This window comes from Schistocerca serialis, chromosome 2 (assembly GCF_023864345.2).
Source record: "Schistocerca serialis cubense isolate TAMUIC-IGC-003099 chromosome 2, iqSchSeri2.2, whole genome shotgun sequence".
In the NCBI taxonomy this organism is placed as follows: Eukaryota; Metazoa; Arthropoda; class Insecta; order Orthoptera; family Acrididae; genus Schistocerca; species Schistocerca serialis.
In genome coordinates this window covers 570276594-570294963 of record NC_064639.1, presented here as the reverse complement: position 1 = coordinate 570294963, position 18370 = coordinate 570276594, and positions in this window count along the sequence as shown.

The following is an 18370-nucleotide window of genomic DNA, read 5'->3' as shown; positions in this document are numbered from 1 at the left end:
TCATATACTTCCTTTCCCTTTCTATAATACTAGCTTCAAGTTTATTTTCCTTGTGTAGTCTTCCACTTTTCAGCTTTCCCTCCATTATTTAGTACTCTCTGAGCTGTCGATTTTCATACAACTGCTTTTCTTTTCTCCAAAAGTCTCCTTAACTTTCCTGAAGGCGGTGTCCGTCTTTCCACTGGTTACTCGTGCTTCTTCATAGTTACATTTCTCGATTAGCTGACCCTACTTTGCCATTTTGCACTTCCTATCAATCTCACGCTGTGTATTTCCTTTTTTTCCATTTAATTTGCTGAAGTCTTGTACTATTCTTCTTCCGTCAGTTAGATTCAATATCTCGTGCATTTACCATGGATTTCTACTTTGTATTGTCTTTTTAATTATTTGGTCCTCTGCTGCCTACACTGTCTCAGAACTAAAGACTACCTAATTGTCTTCTACTGTGTTCTTTACCCCTATTTCAGTCTATTTTTGCTTAATGCTCTCAACAACATTTGGTTCTTTCAACTTATGTAAGTCTCAGCTCCATAGTTTCCTACCTTTCTGAAATTTCTTCGGTCGTCCTTAGTGGCCGAGTGGTTCTAGGCGCTTCAGTCTGGAAAAGCGAGACCCCTGCGGTCTCAAGTTCGAATTCTGCCTCGGGCATGGATGTGTGTGATGTCCTTACGTTAGTTAGGTTTAAGTAGTTCGAAGTTCTCGGGGACTGATGACGTTAGATGTTAAGTCCCATAGTGCTCAGAGCCATTTGAACCATTTTTTGAAATTTCTTCAGTTTTAATTTGCAGTTCGTAAAACCGATAAATTGTGGTCAGGCTCCACATCACCCCTGGATATGCTTTGCTGTTTAATATATGGTTTCGATATCTCTGTCTTACCATTATGTAATTTATTTTAAACCTCTATGTGTCTCGAGATCTCTTCCACGCATACAACTTGCTTTTATGATTTTTAAACTGTATCTCAACAGTGATTAAATTATGCTCTGCGCAAAATTCTACCACGCGCCTTCGTCTTTCTTTCCCTCCCCCTGTCCATATTCTCCAACTATTTTTCCTTCTCTTCCTTTTCCTACTATCGAATTCCAGTCCCCCACCATATACCCAATCGTCTCCTTTCAATATGGAATACAAATAACTATGCTTACTACCAAATACATCAAGAGCATGATCAGCATAAACACCTCTATACTATACCAAACAGGCAAAGAAAAAGCAAAAAAGTCGAGTGGTTGATTATTGCAATTAAACTGGTCCACACGAAGGAAGATCTGCCCAACATAAGCTATGAACATATATTCATAATTAGCTAATTATTTTAACAATTTTGTTCGGATAATTGGTCTTGATTGCCCATCTACACAGGAGTGGTCGGTGTTGATGGCTGCCAAGTGGAGGACCCAGCTCTGATTCTTGGTATTGTCAAGGAGCTTTCCTTGGTGAGAGGACCGCTAGGGGATGCACTCATCCTCTTGACGCCAACTGCGGTGCTACTTGACCGAATAATAGGGGCTGGTCTGGAAAATCTGTAAAACTACCGGGAGAGCTGTGTGCTGACCACATGCCACTCCATACTGCATATCGCGTACTGTTGCAAGGCAGAGGATGACACTGCGGCTGGTAGACACCCCTTGGGTCTTCACGGGCTGGCCGGAAACTCTTTCTTTTTTATCTGACCTTGATTAAGTGACTATTCTTTAACGTAATGAATATATGAAAATCAATGTGATTCAGTAGTTAAGCTGAAGAAATTGGAAACTCAACAACTTCATAGTCACAACAAATGCAGTAACACACAATATACACATCAGTTTTACACCAGAATATTTAATCACATTATCATCTCTTTCGTAGATAGAGAAAACAACCTGCTAACCAGTGGACTAACACCCATCCCAAAAACACTCAGGGTCATCATATTAAGCTTTATTGAACATAAGAAGCTATATGTGAAAAAAATTATTTGAGCTTTTCAACTGCTTTAGCTAATACCAAGCTATAACATTATCATGTTTCACAATAAAATCTACATGCAGCATAAAGATCTTTCACTGGGTTCAAGAACAGCCACAAAAGCATATGTATATTAATCATCTGAAATAGTCCCCAAAGTGTAAAAGATATTATAGTTGCAATAAGAAGACATCGCGTCTAGGGAAGTTAGACAATAACGAAAATACAGTTGCAGTTCAGAAGACTATGAGGCACGTAACAACTGAACTACGTGGAAAGAAGCAAGACGACTGAAAAACACTCAAAAACATAAAAGAGCACAGTGACACAGGATATAATTAAGAGAAGAAACAAAGGGAATACTTTTTGTGTAATGAAAGATGCCCAATATACTGACGAAACCCTAGATTTTTCTCTGAAAAAATCATTGCATAAACACAAAAATGGAACAAAAATATTTCGAGCAAAATTCGAAGTCCAGCCAAATATATACATTTCCTGATCGCAGATTATATAAAGAAGTCGGCCTGTGGTACTATTATATACCCACAGGTACCAAATCTAAGATCCCATCCAAAAATGTATAAAGAAGGCTGCCTGATAGGATTGACTGTCAACTGAAGAAATAACCATAGATATGGAAGAAAACAACACATAAACTTAACCAGAGAGTATCCTAGTCATATAAATACACAGAACACTATTCTTTAAGAATAGTTGGTAGTTAATTAAAGAAATTAAGAATATCATTCCCCAAACAGCCCAGATAGTGTAACACAACATTAAAAATCTATTTTCAAACACACCCATTCCAACAGCACTCACGTTCGTCATATTTAGCTTCATTGAACATACAAAGCTATCTCTGACAACAATTACAGAACTTTTCGACTGCTGCAGTTAATACCAAGCTATAACATTATCAACTTGATAAAATCTACATGCTGCATACAGATCTGTCAGTGGGTTCAAGTATAATAGAAAAAATTGGATATCTATATTAATCTACATCTACATCAATACTCCGCAAGCCACCTGGCGGTGTGTGGCGGAGGGCACTTTACGTGCCACTGTCATTACCTCCCTTTTCTGTTCCAGTCGCGTATGGTTCGCGGGAAGGACGACTGCCGGAAAGCCTCCGTACGTGCTCTAATCTCTCTAATTTTGCATTCGTGATCTCCTCGGGAGGTATAAGTAGGGGGAAGCAATATATTCGATACCTCATCCAGCAGCGCACTCTCTCGAAACCTGGCGAGCAAGCTACACCGCAATGCAGAGCGCCTCTCTTGCAGAGTCTGCCACTTGAGTTTGCTAAACATCTCCGTAACGCTATCACGGTTACCAAATAACCCTGTGACGAAACGCGCCGCTCTTCTTTGGATCTTCTCTATCTCCTCCGTCAACCCGATCTGGTACGGATCCCACACTGAAGAGCAATACTCAAGTATAGGTCGAACGAGTGTTTTGTAAGCCACCTCCTTAGTTGATGGACTGCAATTTCTAAGGACTCTCCCAATGAATCTCAACCTGGCACCCACCTTACCAACAATTAATTTTATATGATCATTCCACTTCAAATCGTTCCGCACGCATACTCCCAGATATTTTACAGAAAAATTTTTGCAGTTTGTAAAAGACAATACGCCAATGTATTTTAGATATTTCCTTCCCCATTCGTCTGCTATGTGTTGTACATACATTTTAAATTTGAATTACTGCACGATTCACAAATGCACAAGAGTTATTTAGTGTTAATATCTCGCAAAACCAGTAATACTATGTCTTTACGTGACACAAGTCACACAGAGGGCGTGTCAAGCCCCGTCACACCGAGGTCTGCTGAACAAGTGTATGTAAACAGCGACCTCAGTCTATGTGATCGCCGTAAGCTTATTGATACCAGTGCTTACTAATTTAAGTTATATAGTACAGGTATGTTCCTAACAAGTGTTATGTTCATATGCAGATGTAATTGTGATTTTCTGTTTTATACTCTCTGATCGTAATGTAAAAAAATTTTTAACTTCTAGCACTTAAGATGGTCACTAAGTGACCGAAAATCGATTTTGCGATAATAAACAAAAATATACGACCAATGCTGTCTCTCCTTTCAAGTATATTTTACAGAAGTAGCTGCTACCAGTGTTTGTTCCGCTATCATATGATCATACAGCAAAGGATCCTTCTTTCTATGCATTCGCAATACATTACATTTGTCTATGTTAAGGGTTAGTTGCCACTCCCTGCACCAAGTGCCTATCCGCTGCAGATCTGAAACAGAATATCGTGTACACAAAATCATTCTCTATAGATAAAATTATTTACTGTAAGTGTTACATTGAAATGAAATGATCATATGGCATTGATGGCAAGGCATACATTGCACTTGTTGGATTGTGACAAAAATATTACCAACACATTTATACATTTAATGAACAACACAGAAATAAAAAAAATATTTTTAATTGTGAAGAATCAATTGTATTATTAACTTCCAAGATCTGAAAATTAATAAAGAAAACAACAAAGACACCTTTAAAGCCCACAGAAAAACGGCGACCCACATCAACATACCCCAGCGCCATTGCCACTCAGTAGCACACAAACATGTTGCACACACCACAATAATTAACATAGCCAATAAAATTCCAATTGATAGAATTTCAGAGTGTGATGATCTCAGAACGTTGAAACAAGAAGTTCAACAAGTGGCTTTAATGACGCATTTGTTGTTAAAGAAGGGAAACAATAAAAAAACCAGCTGCTACACAGAATATAGAAACAATGCCACCTCATGAATAAATTCCATTAGCAAACTTTCCTTCCAAATAGCTATTATATTCAGGCCACACAACGTCAATATCTGTTCCACAACACAAACCACTGTGAAGTACACGGTAACATACAACACACATACATACAGAGAGATAAATACACACCATAAAACATGTATAAAATAAATGAAAAGTCCTCTATACAGGAAAAACTGGCTAATACCTTCAAAAAAGATAATAGAGAACACACATTATTCTAAACCGGCAGCAGCCACCTACTTTAAAGGCATTAGGCTTCCATCGTGTTGTATAATATTAAAAATTATCTTCCTATATCACATAAAAGTGTAAAGTAACAGCAAAAGGACTTGAATGAAGAAATTAAGGTTTTCATTAATAGCACAATACATAGTAACTACTGCTGAATAACAGGTGGGAAAGTAACGTAAACGTCTTTAAAAAATTTCTACAGTGTTGAATGCTCGTTACATTATAAGTAAGAGACAGATAATGTTGCGGTGACCCGACACTGTTGATTCAGTTAAGCTGGAAACAACAGCTTTTGAAAATATGTGATACCAGATTCCACTCAGTAACACTCCATTGGCTGAAAAATGTCTTGTCTTTATGTAGACATGGATAGATATGAATTCTCAATATTGTGAGACTTTATCTCTAGACAATAGTGACAAAATATTTTCTTGAAGTAATTTGTCGACTGTGCGTAATGTTGGCGTCTCACCGCACACTAATCATCTTCTAGTTAAGTTCATTGACGCCACAGGTAGTAAACTTGTTGTTTAAATTTGCTTAGTACGATGTAGATTTTTCTATCGAAAGAGAAGAGAACAGAAATCGTTCAAATCATTATCTATTAATGCTTAAGTTTGAAAATTGTCATTTGAAAAAAAACTACAACGCGTCGTCAAGATCGATAGTTCACAGATGCTCACAGATGGTATTTGATTATATCTTTTTGAATTACTTCCAAATAACTGTTTCTAAAAGCTGCGATCTGATATTCTGTATAAAATAATTCCAATCATTCTTTATGATTCCAGTTTTCCCAACCACATTCTGATAAATTTCTGACACTGAATAAGGTTTCGTTCACACTCCAGAGAGTCTGTTCTTCATTCATGTTACTATTCATACAACTGTTTTGTGAGAATGATTTCCCCAGTACAAAGATTTATTAAACTCGTATTGCGATTCAATGCAGCGCCTTCCCTGTGGTTAGTATCTTTTAAACAAGCTGCTTACAAGCTTGTTCTCTTTTAATAAAATTTACGTAAACTGAGTAGAATTTCCTTTCATAGTGGACTACGTAAGTGAGGTACTGCAAATTCAAGAGACGTACACAACAAATATTATTGTTGATCCATCTTTTATTATGCACACTGTGAAAGATGTTAGTCTGACAAGACATTACAAGGACCGATACAATGTTCACTCTTTTTCATTCGAGTTTTGCGAACAACAAAGTACGAAGTCTCTCCTGAGAGAGCAATCCAGCAGCTCTTCCTGGCACTGACCTCCGGCTTCACTCTTTTAGTGACTCGCACCGCACTGTCGCTCGCTGTGTCGGCAGATCATCATTGGACCACGTTGTGAGCAACTGGCTCCTTCAACATAAACAAAACGAAGCAAATTTTTTAGCACAATTATTCAGGACAGATCAAGATATCTAACAGTTAATATTACTGGCTTACCCGACATTGCTCAAGTATGAAAATAAGGCGGGGATTCCTTTCAAAATCTGAAGCACTACAGTGTGTGTCCAGTAATATAGAAGGTAATTAGTGACTGCTTGGCCCTAGAAAAAGTATCTGACCTTAGTAAAGAAGTTAATAAATGCTCAATAATCATACTCTAGAACATATATCATGATCTGAATATGACTGTCCGAAAATTGTCGTACTCTTACTGCACGTGTTGTCGTAGCAGTTGAAGTATGTACTATCTTAGCAGTTCAACTATCTCTGACGTATAATTAACTGCTTGAGGATGTGTAAAGTGATAGTTTTGTGTTTGTCCTTGTTCTGTGCGTGCCTGGTACAGACGTTTTCCTACAAGATGCTATGAGCAACATGAAATTAGCGTTCCGCGGAAAAGCGCCCTGCCACTAAAAATTGGAAAAATAAAGTGACTGAAGATGAGAGTGCTACTTTATAAATTTAGTGATATAATCGCAGACAATCAATTGCATGCAATGTGGACAAATTTAAGAAGACGCACTCTTCAACGTACGTACACTACTTAAAACTGTCTCTGACATAGCCCAGGATTATGAATGAATACGAATCATAATATACTGACAGGAGATTTAGTTTTACAGTGAAAAACAGAAAAGGGCCAATCTCAGTTGGTACACATTATGTATAATTACCTACATTAAAGAGCTTGTTTCATTAAAATTGAAAAAAAATACATATTACTTTGTACAAAACAGTGTTGGTGTGCAACAGAAAGGCTATATGAAATGAAATGAATAGACTTCGCAGCCATGTTTAAGACTTTGAAATAAAATGATTGGCATTGTTAGCCGGGAGACGCCGTCTGGGGACGTTCGGCCGCCTGGTGCAAGTATTATTTCAGGTGACGCCACGTCGTGCTCCCTGTGCGCCGGTGTTGGTGAGGACAACACAATAACCCTCTGACCGAACACGCTGAGCTACCATGTCGGCGTACGACTCAGCTAAGCAGGTGAACAGGCTATGTGAAGTGCTGTAATATAATGAAAGTGTTACGAATTTAAAATTAATTGCGGGTCAGAAATAACAGAGATGGTAGGCCACACGTCGGAATGCTATGCTGGTTAATGTCACTCCAAGAGGGGCCGTCTGTGTGGTGTGAGGCGTTAACGCGAGCTCGTGTATGTGTCGGTGAAAGCGCAGTCCAGCTGCTGTCAACCACAGAACAAGACTGCGCTGTAGCCGCGCAATTCAACACTGTTTGCAGGCGCGGAAATGTACTGCGTGACGTGGCACAGTGCAGAGACTGCTACGGAAGTCATGCCACACGAACCACGGTCGTTTCAGGTTTTTCCAATAATTTCCACTACACTCAGTGCATCTTTATATGCGCCGAAAACGCTTGTAAGCCAATTTCTTTCTCAAGATGTTCTGGTGGAAGGGACAGTCAAACCATGTTCCCTGTAACTTTACTTACTGCACATAGTAGCACTTTTCCAATTTACTGTTTTATTTCTTTCGATTTTTTACTTTCAATATTTTTCATTTTTTTAAAATATTTAATGACGCTTCATGCAGTTCTAGGTCTTCTACATAATTCTCCTTCTGTGATTTTACGGTCTTTTTCTCTTTCACTGTTTATGCTTCCATCGTTTTAGCCTATGCTTGTGATATTTCAACAAAATATTTTATATGATTTTATTTTTTTATAGACCTTATAGTTGCGCACATCCAAAGACTCACACTTTTAATATCTTAAGAAATTAATTCAGTTTTTTCTTTCCAATTCTCTAATCTACTAATTTATTCATTTTTACTTTTCGCATGTACATTTGTCCGCGCTTCTGGTATTTTAACTGAACGTATGTTACAGAACTGACTTTTGCAATTTCTTCTTAAACCCATAGCACTCCTGCTACTACCGCCCCCACCCACCCCTGCCTTCTTTTCCCCCTCTCAATCCCTCTCTCTTCATTTCATAAATTTACTATCTCATCCCGTTTTCATTTTACATACACATTGTTCTACACTATTAGTATTTTAACGAGAATATTTGCCCGATTTTACCGTCTGCAGTTTTAGCAAGACTCCTCTTGTTGAACTCATGACATCCCCTCCACCACCTCCCTACTTCATTTCCTCCACCCCATTCACCCTCGCCCCATTTCTCCCCCCCCCCCCCCCCCCTCCTATTTAAACACAGATCGCAGTTGCGAAAGACAGTACTTTGATATGTGGTTCTGAGTGGACAAGACGGGTTGCTGACGCAACTACTTAGGTAAATTCTACATTTATTTTTCCTACTTATTGCAAAAAGTTAGATTGTACCTATTTAGCTTTACTTTGTGTTAGATGTTGAAGTGATCCTGAGTGATCGAAACAGAATCTAATTAAAAATGTGCAACTGAGACTGAACAATAAATAAGAATTATCTTAAATCCACATTTCATCACCTACACTTTAAATACGCATTTTTTATTCTCTACATTACGGCACACGATGTATCATATGCTGTCCTGACAAATGGCCTGGTACCCCTAAAAGAAACGCTGTTCTCAGTTTAATATGAGCTCTCGCTGCTGTGTGCCACAGAGATTTGTCACCTAGTTTAAGCATTATAATTATATTCACGCATAAGGATTGTAGAAATCGAGGTGAAAACGTTCTCGCGGATAAAGTTGTCCCTCTCTATATATTCAAACCATCTGAAGATAAAAATATTCGAACAGTTTCCAAAGCGGTGATCCAGTTTCAACAGACGTGAGAAATCACCGTTTGAGGGGGTGCAGAGATTCACCGACGTGTATGCTCTAGGAGCTGGTCACAAATCCCCACACGACCATTCTGCCTGATATGTTCCGTGGTTCTCCTTAATTACACCAGGCGAATGCTGCTATAGTTCCTTAAAGCAAGCTACAGCAGCATTCATCGCCATCATCCCTGAATTGAGCACGCATTCCGGCTCTAGCGAACTCGCTGACGAAATATGAAACTCCAAATTTCATTCTTTCCGTCGTAAAAAGCTACATCACAAGTCTCATAGTCTCTCTCCCATTTTCCACCGTTATGTGTTCCCTGTCGTTAATGAATCAAAACCTTTGACAAAACTGAAAGAAGGAGTTCGAGTTCTGGTACACAATGAATACAAGGTTCGTATCAAATTTCATTCTAGACACATGTCACGAAGTTTCATTTAAGCATGTCGTGAAATGCCAGCCTGGACTCCAGACCGAAAAATTTTCTTTAAGCTCTTGTACGGCTATAGTCTCTGCGCATGACGACATTTTTCGGCAATTTCCGCATGAACGACCGATGTCATCACGTATTCCATGTTTTGATCGAAGAGCTTCAGTGACATCAGAATGCCCTATGCGCCTCGAGACAGTGCAATTACACCATCCATCCTCATGATGACCTACATTGCGGGCCCCATTCAACCTCCATCACGATATGATACTGCTGTTTAACGCCTCAGAGAGCTATTACTGCGTTCTCCCTCTGTGTCTGCTAGCCATTAAAGGCCCTGTACACACGCGCTTCCTACACTACCAAGTGCGATCACACTGTTACGTGATCCGACCACTGTTGGACTCGGCTGGCCGCTTCGGACATCAAGGCAAATCTACCCGTTTACTACCCACTAACCGACATATCATGAACCATTCTATAGAGCGCATAATGTTTAGGTTGCAGACATGTTAGTTGAGATAACTAATCAAGCAAAAATGATCAGACCTCAATATAAAGTTACTAACATACAATTCTTCTAAATGTTCTTATAATTATACACTTCTGTATCACCCTCCTGCAAACTCTCATCTCATTCGTTTCATTTTTTTCCCTTCATTGCTCCTTGGACACAACAGTGAGCCAACACTCCGTGTTAGCGCACGTAGTAGAAAAATATATCAGTCAGAAAAGCATCCTACGTAAAATTTTATCGAAAATTTTTCATGCAGAATTATAATAAATAGAATGGCGTAACTGTTACATAATTATTAGCCACATCTAATATCATTCAATGCATTTTATTTTTTAATCCTAACCCCCTACACTATCGCTTTCCATTTGATCTTGATCTGAAGACATGCACAAACCGCTTTTCAGTGCTGGCTGCCACGTCAGGCATTCATGGACACCGTTACTGATTTAACGATAGTCGTACTGACTCTGTTCCTCAAGCTCTCTATTTATGTTAGACATCAGTGCTTCCTCTCTTGCTTGTCACCATGAGACAGAGATTTCTGATCCACATTTAAGTATTACAGTTGGCTAATCCTCAACGTAACTTCACTTTAACGTACCATTTTACATATTTCTTACAGTGTGAATGACTCAAATATCTGTGCAATGATCCAAAAGTGTAAGCACAGTCATGTCATCTTATCATTCTGAATTTGTGTTTGAAAAGGAGTGATGGATACGCTGGAAGCTGTAAGTTCCCTACCGTATTAGTGGAACAAACTATAATCACAGGGCAACCAAAGTACAAGTACACGTATATTATTTCATATTATTTCATCATTCCAAATTGGTGATGGAAAATAAATTATGGCTACTTTAGGAACTGTGACACATCATTCAGATAACCGTGCTCAATGTGCTACAACGGGACATGAGTACAGGAAGATAATACGTCGGAATTAGGGTTCAAATGGCTCTGAGCACTGTGGGACTTAACATCTGAGGTCATCAGTCCCCTAGAACTTAGAGCTACTTAAACCTAACTAACCTAAGGACATCACACACATCCATGCCCGATGCAGGATTCGGACCTGAGACCGTAGTGGTCGCTCGGTTCCAGACTGAAGCGCCTAGAACCGCTCAGCCACACTGGCCTGCCGGAATTAGGGGACTATCTTATACATTATATAAAAATCGTGAAAGTTTGATCGCAGAATCAGTTTGTGTGAGAAACAGATTGTGTGATTGCGAAGACGACACCAGCCAGTTCACGCATGCAAGCAATCAATACAAAACATGAAACAAATTCGACGTGAGATTTCTCATCAGAAAGAGTGAGTCCATACCATTCGGACACGATGCGGATAGAGAACTTTTATTTGGAAAAATTAAGGACAATCATGACATGTCATTGTCTGCTAGTTTTGGTTTCTTGTACCTCACTTTGTTTATAAAATTAGGTACAACACGCAACATTATTGAAATCAGACACATAGACTAATTTTAGTTCTAGCGTTGCAACTGCTGCGACTCGTAGAGGCTGGAATTGCTCAAAAATGCGCGATATTCAATGAGCACGTTCCCAATAGCTGAATGAAAAGCTGCTGGCAATATAAGCACGCCATACCACAAACTCACAGAGGTAGAAAACTCACGATTGAAGACTGAACATAACTTGGTCCCTTCGATAATCTTTGAGTTGCTGGTTTTCAACAGCAGCAGTCTCCTCCCGAAACAGAAAGAGCGTGGACTATATAAATAAACATTTCGTCACTGACGCCACGTACGTTTGGGGTTCCAAACTTAGAAACACCTGCATGCAGGAAATAGATGGTTAATCCGTTAAACCACTGCTGACATTCTCTTACCTCCAGCCCCCAAAACAGGACGCATACATTAACACTATAAATAAGTAAATATTCCCTAACCATTTAATAACTATTTGAGGCTTCAGACCCCTATCTCGTAATACTAAATGGATAAGCCGACGGAAGGAGGACAAATCCGTTTTTTAAATGGTCGTCCCTCTCGCTGACCCGTGTTCAGGATCAGACCACGAAGACTGACCGTTGAGAAAACATTACTGCAAAGAACTTTTGTATAGATGAAACTAAATGTCTGATTATACTGATCACTGATTTTGTGTTGAGCTGCTACATACTGTTGTAGGTTCTCCTTTTGTCTCTGGATAAATAAAAAGAAGACATGGTTAAGAGATTTGAATGACTATGTTGATCAGACTGAAAGTAAATAAATAAGCCAGTAATGAAAACTTTTCCTGGAACGAGAAAGAAGACAGAAGCCAAGACGTTACTGAATAAACTTACCAGTATCTTGAAAGATAGATAGAAGAATACTAAATCCTCTCTGTATGTAAAAAAACAAAGATACGAACAAAAATTTATATTCTGGAACCATTTTGATCTTTTCCAAACCAGAGAAATTTTGTTTTAATCATTGTACATCATGGACCAACAGAATAAATTTATTTTTTGTTTATTTAATTTCATTATTGAATTAATCGCATTCAGTACGGTTTTAAAATATAGTATTATCCTATCCTAATTGGTATTACGTTTAGTGCTCCGCAACGAATTTAGCAGCTTTGATTCAGCCATCGTCAAATGGGTTAAATCAATTTCGGAATACCGTAAAGTTTTGGCATCATTTTATGGAAAAGCGCAGTTACTGGTTACATGGCACCTTTTATTTTCAAAGGATGAATTAGCACAAAGAATTATGTGGACAGTTTAAGCGACCAAATACAATCGTTGCACGTCAACGAGGATCTCCTGCTCCAAGAAGGTAATAATCAAGATAAACGCGGCTTGATGAACCTGCAGATGAACTGCAGTACCTCCTCTCTCCTGTTAAATAACCTATATCCGGATCTTATCGAGCATCTCTTGGTTCAAATGGTCTGAGCACTATGGAACTCAACTTCTGAGGTCATTAGTTCCCTAGAACTGAGAACTACTTAAACCTAACTAACCTAAGGACATCACACACATCCATGACCGAGGCAGCATTCGAACCTGCGACCGTAGCGGTCGCGCGGTTCCAGACTGTAGCGCCTAGAACCGCTCGGCCACTCCGGCCGGCGGTCAGCTTGTAACTTACTTGATAAGTCTGTTGGAAAGTTGAAAGATGACAAGGGCAGACCATCTCAAATAGGACCACATCTAGTAAAGGAGTGTAGCGTATGAGCCAACCTAAGAGGTGATGAAAGATTTAGTTTAAAAATGGCAGGATAGTAGTGAGTAGATTGGGATTCTGAAACTAAAATTGATCTCGTGGAGCCTGTTTATGTTGTCCAGGAATAGGAAACGAGAGTGCGGAGGTACGAGTTATGACGTGTTTATGTTGCTGCGGCAGTGATCCAGATGAGATTAGACGCTGGTACACTACCAGCTTCTCACACATTATTTTATGGAAGTTACTAAAGAACGTTTTAGCAATTTAACAAGTGTTAGAAACTTTCTTAGCCGGTAAAAGACGAGTGTAAGAAATGGCTGTTGGATGTTGTACACTGTACAGGTGCGGTGGGTCCTGGTCAGTATGATCAAGAATGTAGACATTTAAAGGGAGTTATTGCTCAAATAAAAGATTTCCTTTGGATGCGCCGTGGGCAGAGTGCCACATCATTAGCCAGTCAAACTAATCATGGAAAGATACCGTTTTGTGTCGTAAAGAAGTCTGAAAACAATCATGAAAGAGAGGTGAGGCTGTACGTCATGTCCAGCTGGAGGCTGGAACCAGGCAGAGCGTCCTATGTTGGACCGACGCTCCGGCTGCGCCCTGAAGCGAATACGCGATTTCTCTCCTACGTTTCTTATGGGCTGTTCAAAAAGTGGTGAGCAGAGGATCGTTTTTTCAGCGTATTTTACGGAAACAAACAGCCTCTGCTGAGGGGACAGTCCTATTCGGCACGCAGGACACAATGAATTGTACTCGAACACCACAAACGAAAATTTAAGTGGTAAACATTTAGAAATAATACTAAAACTCGTGATACACCCAAGACTGGTTAGACGACCTACACTAACAGTATGTGAAATACGACCATGCAGTCCTTCTAACAACATTTAGGGGAAGGTATTGTAAAGTGGCAACTCTATGGGAAACTGAATTTTCACTAAACCCTGATTACTAATAGAAGCTTTCTTGTTATAGATTTTCAGTTTACATTTTATAAGGTATGACACTAAAAATTTGCGATTAAAAAATGTGTAATGAAAAGGACCTATATGCATTTCCTGATACCTCAAGATCGGCCACTTTTACAACTAACGGGGTAAATTGGCGGTTGCAGACAAACGTTTTCCGAAAATGGTCACAAACCCTCTTTCGGGTGAAGTAACGCCGTGATCTTATCTTCTTCATTTAAGCGCAAAGATTTCGACGTACTTGGCTCTCCTTTTCTACTTATTTACTGAACACACTCCGCAAACTCTCCACAATCATTTTACTGCCTACTGCATCCCATTTTTTCCTATAACTCTTCATTTCAGCGAATCACGTGGGACACAAAATTCCTTTGCTGCTGTAGAAGAAGGTATCGTATAATTCTTTATCGCCTCAATCGCATTTTCAATCGCAAAAGGGTGCCATGTTTGTTGCTCTGATTTCTGAACGTATTTTCTATGTAACTTGATGCTCTAGTATCTGAAATATCCCCAAACAAGGAGACGCTTTTTAAACATAGATATTGTAAAAAAAGTGTTATTCTACGTTTAAATGAAGTAACAAGAATAATAGAAATGTTTTTCTTTACATCAGACGACAGAAAATCAGAAAAGTTTGTACTAAGGAATAACGGAACAAGCTTCTTCTGTTAAACCCGCTGATAACGGTGATGGAGAATGTAAGAACTAATTTAATCGCTTCTCGGTAGGCAGCAACACTTTTCGCGACAAAAAATATACAATGGCCACTTTTCCACCTGCCCACTTCACCTCATCTTCCCCTGCGTCTCTCATGCTATTCCACATTTCACTAACGATTCATATAATTCTCACGATTCTTCTATGATGTCCATTCCTTATCTGAAACAATCTTCTGACAAGGAACCCCTTGTGTTCGAGGTCTCAAAAGATCAATAATGTCTACGCTATTCGACGCCTCAGATATTGTTTACCATGCAACCACTACATTAGCTACTAATGGCAACATGGAGCGACACTGGAGGTATCCAATGGTGAGCACAGCAAGCGGCTAAGGAGCATAGTTCAACTGCTCTGCCCACTAGTAACTCACAACAGTGCTACGATGCGGTGGTTCTGATGCAAAGCGGAGCAGTGGCACCAATAAACAAAGCAAACATTGCATTATATCTATAACAACAGTTCCCGTCGGAAACGAGCCCAAGGAATTTCACAGAGTAAGAAAGAAATGGCAGATGAAATGTTAGCGTTTATGCAAAGTGAGTCAGTGGCATGTGAAGTATCGACGCTCGACTGTGAGGACAATGTGCATGAGGAGTACAACAATGACGATACGTGCTTCAGAAGTGAAAATGAAATTGAAACAGGTGTAGAGCCATGTAGCTCATTCTCGGACAAATAGCCACAAATCCCGTCTCTAGCGAAACGTAGTAAAAGACAATCGTTGTCCAAGGAGCGGGTACTAAACGTAGTTACGTACATGGAAGATCATCCGCAGAACAGTAGAAAAGCAGTTATAAACAGAATTCAAATAACTCCGCAGCAATATGACCGTGTAGTGCGTAAGAAAAACTACGGTTATTCAAGAGAGGACAAGGCGCTCTTGTTACAAAAACTGGTGTTTGCGCGTTTCAAGGACGCTCGATCCAATTTACAGGGTGTACATGATAATGACCTACTACGTTATGCATGTTTATTTGCTCCTGGTGTGAGAGAATCAGCCGTCTAGGTATACCTAGACGCCCAGGGGACGCCCGGATGTGTACGGCTTAGTTGTCAGGACACACCCTTCGTGGAGGCTTCTCTCATGTCCCCCTTATAGCGAGGAGACTTATCTGGCTGCGCAAAATACTCTCTCCTCAATCTCTGAGGTGAAGAGAGAACAGTGGATTAAACTGATGACAGAATGTGAGATGAGTAGAAGTAGTCAAAAGGCCTGGAGATTGTTATGACACCTTAACAATGATCCCTCCCAACCCAATACGCATACAAATGTGAAGGCAGACCAGATCGCACACCAGCTTTTGAAAAATGGTAAACCTGACCATACCAGTAAAATCGGGAGACGAACCCTGGAAAGGGAGCCCGAACAACAGGGAAATACTCTGTCTCGACCATTCAGTTTGAATGAGCTCGACTCAGCTCTAAATAAGTGCAAAGTCGGAAAAGCAGCAGGGGTAGATGACATAAGAAGTGAACAGATCAAGAACTTTGGTCCAGGCGCAAAGTGCTGGCTACTCGAGCTAACGAATAATTGTGCCAAGAGCGGCAAGATACCAAAATCTTGGCGGAAAGCAAAAATTATAGCTATACATAAACCAGGGAAAGACCGGGATGACCCCAAAAGCTATAGGCCAATCTCCCTCCTATGCCACCTGTATAAGGTATTGGAAAGGTTGATCCTCCAAAGAATTACAGATATGATAGAACCATTACTGATCCCTCAACAGGCAGGATTCAGACAAGGGAAGAGCTACACAGCACAGGTGTTGAATTTGACACAGCATATAGAGGACGGCAGATAACAGGAGCAGTGTTTATAGATCTTTCAGCCGCCTACGACACTGTCAACCACAGACCCTTGTTGCTGAAGCTATACAACCTCACCAAGGACTACAAACTAACATGTCTAATTAGAAATCTTCTGCAGAACCGAAGATATTTTGTGGAATATCAAGGACAAAGAAGCAGATGGAAGCAGCAGAAAAATGGGCTGCCACAGGGCAGTGTACTGGCACCCATCCTCTTCAATATATACACTAATGACACTAATTACCAGAAGGAACACAAAGCTTCATATACGCAGATGACCGAGCAATCACAGCACAGGATCACAGCTTTGAGAGGGTGGAGCGGAAGCTAACTGATGCTCTGAAAGAATTAACTGCCTATTACAGGGACAATCAATTGAAACCAAATCCTTCTAAGACCCAGACCTGTGCTTTCCACCTCCGAAACAGACAAGCTAGTAGAACCTTGCAGATAGATTGGGAAGGAACCTCTTTAGAACACTGCAAGACTCCAAAATACCTCGGAGTCACTCTGGACCGTGCTCTTACATATAAGGAACACTGCTTAAAAACAAAGCAAAAAGTGGCTGCCAGGAACAATGTGGTTAGGAAGCTGACTGGAACAACATGGGGAGCACAGCCAGACACAGTGTGCACATCCGCATTAGCCCTCTGCTACTCTGCAGCTGAGTACGCTTGCCCAGTCTGGTGCAGATCTACACATACAAAGAAAGTTGATGTTGCTCTGAATGATACATGTCGTATCACTACGGGTTGTCTAAGAGCCACACCTGTGGAAAAACTGTACTGCTTATCCGGCATAGCCCCCCCCCCCCCCCCACCCGGACATCCGAAGAGATACAGCAGCACGTAGTGAAATGAAGAAGGCATTAGCATCCGAAGCCCACACACTACATGGCCACCAACCGGCACAGCAAAGACTTGTGTCTAGAAAGAGCTTCCTTCACAGTACAGAACCACTCGCTGACACTCCACATCAACACTGCGAGAAGAGATGGCAGGTCAGATGGCAGCATGTGTAGGAGTGGCTGATCCTGCAAGAAGTTCTTCCCCCAGACCACACAGAGAAATGGTCCACATGGAAATCACTCAACCGCCTGCGTTCTTCTGTCACAAGATCCAAGAGTAATCTGGAGAGGTGGGGCTTCCAGGTGGACTCTCTCCAGTGTGACTGCGGAGCTGCCGTCCAGACATCAACACATCTACTACAATGCACATTACCTCCAACTGTGTCCACCATGGAGGACCTCGTAAACGCTACACAAAGTGCACTGGACGCTGCAAATTTTTGGGCGTCCACTGTATAGATTAAAATTACCTTATGTTTGACAACACAATCTGTGTCTAATCGTTTATTTCATTCTTGACTAGTTTAATTTATAAACCATAATGTATGTATGTATGTAGTAATGTATCTAATATTGTTTTTAGTTTGCTTCTGACACGATAAATAAATAACTACGTTATGCACATCAAATTGCGCGCGTCACAGGTTACAGTTATTTAAAGGGAAGCAGTGTATGGTTGTATCAAAATCAAGTAACATCAGTGCCTTAAAGGGGGTAAAACGTC